The following is a 7,434-nucleotide window of genomic DNA, read 5'->3' as shown; positions in this document are numbered from 1 at the left end:
TCTACAGAAGTAAAGAAGAAATCTCCTCCAAAGATGGAAGTTTTGAAACTATTGGGTCTTTATTGGAAATGCCAGGAGCTAAATAAAACCTCTCTTCACAAAATGACTGGGTCTCCTACTGCAGCCACAGGATCTTACTTAGTGAAACAGGTCTAACAGGCTTCAACATTCTGTGTTTGGAACATAAAACTGATGGAGACATCACATTCCCTCCAAGCAATAGAGTTGGGCTGGCTTAGATGATGCTTATTCAGATCTCTTGCAGAGGATATATCTCTACATTTCTGGCCCTTTTAGCAATCTGAACTGCCTCTCCTTACCAGGGTGTGGGAGCGCAGTCCTTTGTTTTAACAGAACATGCCTCTGAAACATAGTAACATACTAGCTGAAAAAAACTTGTTCTTGCTGAGCATGGGAAAATACCAAACTAAACACAGCTTACAAGATGCTAAGCCAGGTTAACAGTGTTACTTCTAGACTATAGAAGTAACACATTTGCAAACAAAATGTGTTTTATTTAAGGAGATTATTAGTATGTTCTCTAGGTTATAATGTTCTTCATTTTGTAACGGTGCCAGCTGAGTGGGTTTAGAAAACTCACTGCAGTCACAACTAAGTCCCTATAAGAAGCATGAAACTCCAGTATTAATCTAGGCTGTCTGAGCATGTCATGAGTTCTGGGGGAGCCACAAGGGCCTCTCTTTCTCCAGCATTGAACCCTGGATTGTTGATGATTTCCTATCATGCTCACACACAGAGATATCCTTTAACAGAATGCAATCTAGACAGACTTTTGAAGGCAGTTAAATAAACTGAATGTTATCAATGTAGAACAAACATGATTTAGCATGCTCAGAGGCCAAATCGAGTTTGCACAATGCTGGTGACAGTTCCACTTTTGGCAGAAAGACTGGATACTGGCAATGTCTCTTTAACACCCATCTCCAACTGCAGAAAAACAACTTAGCAAAACAAGAAACAGAAGGTGACTGCAGCTGTCATGCAGAGAACCTGACGATCTCCATCCTCAAAGGCTGAGGTCTGAGTCACATCTCCATTTCTCAGTTCCATTCTTATTGTCCTGTGCCTTTCTGTCAGTGACAGTGAGTACTCTCTGGATTTGATTAGTGGTGTCAAAATTGTAACCACTGTCAGCTTCTTAATGTTTGGGGGTTTTTAATTTGAAGATGTATGTTAGAACTGAATCCTGCCACCATGAAGGACAATGATCTGAAGAACTCAGCTTTTCTACAGATTTGCAGCACCTGGGAGATACAAAGCTATTACTGAAAGAGGCAAGTTTTGGCACACATCACTAGCATGTACTACATTAATGATGGGAAGAGTCATTCCTGCGTAACTTGAGAATTCAAGAGAAAAGCCAGTTGGAGTAGGAGCCTCTCAGTTTCCCGACCTTTAGTCTTTCAGAGGGCCATTCTCTCACATGGTAATTTCTGCCCACTGGAGAGCAGAGGGCAGCTCTGGGTGGGATGTGCTATGGTGTGGTCCCAAGCACACAGGCAGAGAGAAAACCCTGGTGCCCACACAGCAGCAGAGATGCGGCACAGCATGATCCCACTGTGCCTCAGTCCTGCTGCCTCTTTTCCAACATGTTTTTATGCCTTTGCACAGATTGACTGTGGCACATTTATATCCAGCAGTGCTACTCTACAGCGGGGAATTCATGTTGTGAATTTATGGCTGGATTATGTCCCTCTTTAAGTTACCTCATAGGACAAAGCAGCTGTAACACATGGTCCTCACAGCACTCCTGCACTGGAAGCAGGCTTGAGTAATGGGCAGTACTCTCACTCAGCCTCTGTTAATATGTTGTCACAACAAACCCCTCTAATGTGGTAAGGTAATTTAGACAACACCCTTTTCCCTGAGGTAAGCAGATTTAAAGCTCGTATTTCGGCTGAGCGGTTTAAGAAAAAAAAGGAAATGAAGTGCACCTCTCTTCTGAAAGCATATTTTTGAAATCTAAGTTGTACGTATTTTGGTTCACATTATATAATTCTGGTTTAAAACTCCATCTTAAAAAATCCTCAAAATAAATATAAAACAGCCACTTGAGTTTTTTTCTTCCCCCAAGTCCTCAGTGATAATACTGCATGTATGCAAATAAGTCCATATTTATTAGTCCACAATGCAGTCTCTCAGCTCATTTTTTCTGTCCCAAGAGAGCAGTCTTGGAATTTTAAGTTTCCTAAATCAAATAATAGTAAAAAAAAAACCTTCAGACTAGAGACAGGGAGTATCACCAGACTATGCTAAGTTCCCTATTCACAAGTGCTAGCTGCTGTACTGTCCTGTGGCGACATAACACTTAGTATATTCCCAAAGGACTAAATGATCTGTACCTGTAGATCCTACCAAGCGCATATGATAAGGTATTGCTTTTCTTCTGATTGTGCAAAAAATAGTCTGGAGACACACACGTGGATGTAGAGGTTACAATTGGTGAATGCCTGACCCATTTAGGGTGTGTGGGTTGCTGTTTTGTTTTTATCAAGAAATTGGTTGCTTTGTTTTGGTTGTAAAAGCCAAACAACGAAACTTTACTCATCAACCATGGAAAACAGTTCACAACCTGACATTTCCATGATGAGAGCTCTCTTGATTTTCAATCTTAATTTTCATTCCTTTAATTTCTACCACTTAATTGGAGTTGAGTATATCATGCTGAATACTTTCTCTCCATTATGTGGCTGTAGTCCTGCACATATTTATGCATACAATTAACTTTGTTATCATGAGGCATACGAGATAAAGGTGGTAAAACAATGACCGTGTTTATGTGTACAGGGTGTTTGGGATCTAAATATCCTCAAATATCTCTTCATTCGGGTGGCTAAAATCTCCTTAAATGCTGCATTGTCAACCTACATGTTTTGCCTACGTTAGTCTCCTGTTTGAAAGCAGCCCATCCACATCATTAATTTTGTACTGATTTTTCCCTGTTAAATATCTTGTCTCTTCAGATAATCAGGTATCCTAATATGTACCCAATAGTCCACGTCTTTGCATCTGTTCATTATCATATAGCACTCATTCACATGGTTGGTCACAACCATTGATGTACATCCATGTTAAGAAAGACACAGCTCCCAACTGGAAATGCTCCTGGGGGTGAACAGCATATGTTCCATTTTATGACACTGGAATGTGTGCTGCTCAAAAATTTTCCATTTTTTTTTTTTTAATAATGTATGAAATACATTAAATAGGACAGAAAGAGTATGAAGATTTCAGAGACCCCAGAGCATTCTCTATTAAGACAAATCAGACAGGTGTAAAGGTGCAGTGCAATCTAAAATGCTCTGAATTGTAATTATCAATTTAATGTAACTCAGAACCTTTTTCTCAATTAAAAGGAAATTAAGAGTACTATAAGTTCAAGGGTTTTGTGGTGTTCCTATATGTAAAAAAAAAAAAAAAAAAAAAAAGGCATAAGGAAAAAGTAAATAAATAAATAAATAGGAAGTGCAAAAATATTAAGTAACAGCATGGTAATCACTTTGAACAGAGAAATATATAAATAAATCATTATTTAACCCTCATTCTTACACACTTCTAATGGCTTTCTCAAATACAGAGGATCTGGCATTAATGTCCAGCAAAATCCAGGCTATGCAAAATTGTCAGCTCTCCCTAGCATTCAGCTGATATTTTTATCACACAAGTAAAAAAGAGAGTTGTGTGGTCTCTTCCCACAGCCCCTGCAAGCAGTAGCAGGTGGAAAGTCTTAGAGCAAATACACAGTGCTGTCTTTTTTAATAATGATTTTTCCACACATTATAATACATTTAAGTGCTGTGCTTGCTCTTTAAGACGGCCTCATCTTGATAATCAATGTAGCCAGTCTAGTGAACTGCCACTTCCCTGCTGTGAGAAAGCACAATTCCTCTTACTGCCACAGCCCCCTGCTGACATGTTTTACAACATTTAAGAAGGAAACTGTTAAACCTTACTTCTCTCTTTTCCCTCAGTGCAGACAGAAATCTTCTTTCCTGCTGGTTTCTCTCTTGAACTAAGAGCCGTTAAGATGTGCCCTGACTTTTACCCTGAGCATTGCCCTAATTTTAACCTTGTGCAACGGTTATCTTAATTTTACTCAGATTTTTGGAACTGACTCATTCAATAAGACAAACTGAAAGTGTCTGGTAAAAGAATAGATTTCCTATAAGCTCGGTAAAAAGGTCATCTTGCCAGGCTTTCATCAGAGGAAGCAGGAGTCATTCTCAGTGCACTGACATACAAACCCCATCTAGTCAGACTGGGGTATTCTTGCTGCTCTAAAGCATGGAAAAGGCAAAGAGGTTGTGCTTGGAATACTGCATCTGCCACGTCAGGCATGTGCCTTCATGCCACGAGCCCCACTTGTCACCAACAGCATTCTTAAAGAGGGACGGGAAAACTGAAATATAGGAGTCAAGAAGTGAAATATAGGAGTCTGTCAAGCTGAATAAGCACTGTTAATGGATGTTAAAATTATGACTGAAGAGATGATACAGGTGCAAGTTTTATGAGTGTGAAAGTTTACCTTGACATGATGAGCAAAGTCAAAGCCTGAGGTTTTTATGCCATTATGAGAGGCTCTGTCAGTGAGCACTGTAACCTAATTAGTTTTGATGCAGCAAATCAGCAAAGCCACCATTGCTTATGACCTCTGCCAAGAGCATGAGAGAGCCAGACAAATGAAGCTTAAGATGCTATTAGTTGTTCTGTTCCAAAGTTCCAGATAAAATATGACAGGATGTTGTTGCTTGACTTCGGCATCAGTTCTCCAGATGGCACTCAGCACTGGCTTGTAGCGAGGCTCGCAGGGAGGCTGCCACATTGTCTCTGTCAAAACGAAAGTTTTCCAATTACAAAGAGATAATTTGAAGAGATGCAAACTTAATCTCCTGAACGAAAGGTTGCAAGCTGTGTAATAGCAGTTGAGGGGAGAGATTTCGCATAGTTCACTTGCTGTAAACACTGCTGCTCAGGAAAGCTTTATTATCCTGCCTAGTGAAACAAAGTAATCAGATGCTCTTGACTCTGTGCGTTAGGACAGCTGTGGCTGGACGCAGCCGTGGCACAACCTCTCTGGTGGAATTAGTGGGTCTGATCCATCTGCAGGGTTGTTTGTGGTGATCAGGAAAGAGAAAAAAAAGTTCAAAATGTATCTGAAAGGAAAATTAAGGACTTTTGAACTAGCTGAGACCTGTACTTGTTTTTATAGTAGACCAGGTAATTTCTGCCAGTTTGGTTGAGGGAAATAAGGTGTGTTTTTTTCTCAAATTATTATGAAATCTGTAGTGGAAAAAAAACCCAGAATGTCATGCAAGTAGTATGGAATGTTTTAAAATATCTTCATGTTTATCGCACTGTTCCAGGCATGTTGAAGTTATTCAGCTGCCTCTGTGACAGAATGACAAGGTAATGGCCTGATAACAAGCAGAAACAGTATCTAACCTTAAGATCATTTTGAGCTGCTGGAAGCATTGGGAATTGTACAAAGGATAGAAGACAGCGCAAAGAAAATACCCTCCTCTTGACCTGTGTACACAAAGAACTTTTGAATGAATATACCACATTCAATTTGGAAAGCTCTTAGTAGTAAAGCTTTTATATTTCACTCAGTATCACTGAGTGAATCACAGCTGTGCTTTTCAGGGTGTGTGTCCCTTTCCACCTGACACTCTGCTGACAACTGAAAGCAACATGTTTCAGGAACACTATTTGAAATACTTGAACACATGAAATTCCCCTTAAGCATAAGAGAAAATCTTCACCTAGTGAGGATGGTCAAACACAGGAACAGGTTTCCAGAGAAGTTGAGGCATCCTGATCTCTGGAATTACTCGAAGTCCAGCTGGGTGGGTAGTCAACAGGCTCTGGCTGACCCAGATTGAGCCAGTGGTGGGGTTGGACCAGCTCTGGAGACCCCTTCCAGCCCCAACTGATCTGAATATCTATGAGTCTATTCAAATTATCATCTAAAAATTATTATCTTCACCAGACCAATTTTAAAAGAAAGTCACACTCTGTCTGCTTATAGGGAGGTACACATAGAAAACCATGCAAATGCAGGGAAAGAATACAACATCATGAAGCAGCAGGATTAATTTTGATTCCCTGGTTTCTAAGATGAAGCTCCTCGAGCAGCCCCACCAGCACACAAAGCGGGGGGTTTGCTGCCAGGACAAAGGCAGCAGGAGAGCAGCCCTGCACCACTTTGGGCACTGGCAGCCTCCCAGAGGGCTGAGCACTTTGTGGGTATCCAGAGCCTAACCCAGCCTGGCTTTGCACTTCCACCTTGCCCTGGCCTGGGGGCTTTGTGTGCTGCCCAGGGCCTGAGGTGTGAGGGCAGCCCTGCACACCAGCGTGCTGCTGCCACGAGAGGGGTCTGGGGCAGCTGTCTGGGTCTCACTAGAGCACTGCCAGGGAAGGGGAGGGGAAAGCTGAGAGAGGGCTTTTTCCTCTTTCTGTCTTTTAAAAGGTCAAGGGACAGTGAAGCTGGAAGGGGGGGAAATGGGGGGGGGGGGGGGGGGGGGTAGTCAGAAGATGATCCTATGCATCACAAAGTGGAGTTAGAATTTTCCCTTTGTGGGATGAGTTGTAAACAGGGATGGCAAGGGAACAGGGCTTGGAGGTCTACACAGTCTTCTGGAGTGTGTTATCCAAAAGCAAATCTCCAGACAGATCTTCAGGAGGGGCATTTCTGTGCTTATTCTTCAATTTAGTCCAAAGAGTCAATTCAAAGTCAGCAACTTCTGGCTATAAGATGTTATTTTTTTTCCCCAAAGTCTGTATTTGCATACTAGCTACGTTGGTGCATGGATACTCTTGACAGTACGCTAACGTCTGTCATAATTGCCACTGTGACCCAGCCCCAAATATTTAGTAGATAAGAAATAATCTGCTTATTAAAATGAAGAGGAATGGTGACATACATGCATATGCACAGAGTCAAAAACAGCCTCATTTTCACAGATGTTACTGTCAATAGTTTCTCTTTGCATACTGCATCCTTTTTCCTCTAAGTTAGGACAGAACATTCATGCAGGTACAAACAGCCACGGCAGCCTCAGGGCTTGCCATCATGGAATGAGAGAAGTCAGGGACAAGGCCTTATCTGCAAAGGGTTCTTCTGGTGAGAACAGGATACTTTGAGATTTGCCATCAATGGCATAACTGGAGATGTTGAAATCCTGAATCTAAAGGGAAATTTGAGAGCACTTTCACTCTTTTGGAGTAACATTTTTTTCAGCCAGCCAAACATAGCAAAGATCAGCTAGAAGATTTCTTATAATTAGAGTATTTGTCTTCTTTAGGGTCCAGAATGCAACTGTTCCAGATTTTATTCATACATATAGTTTCAAAAAAATGCATCCTTCCCAAACAGCTGCACCCAAAAGCTGAAATAACTTATACAGGAAATGG

This window comes from Motacilla alba, chromosome 7, assembly GCF_015832195.1.
Source record: "Motacilla alba alba isolate MOTALB_02 chromosome 7, Motacilla_alba_V1.0_pri, whole genome shotgun sequence".
In the NCBI taxonomy this organism is placed as follows: Eukaryota; Metazoa; Chordata; class Aves; order Passeriformes; family Motacillidae; genus Motacilla; species Motacilla alba.
Note: the sequence above shows the minus strand (reverse complement) of the source record.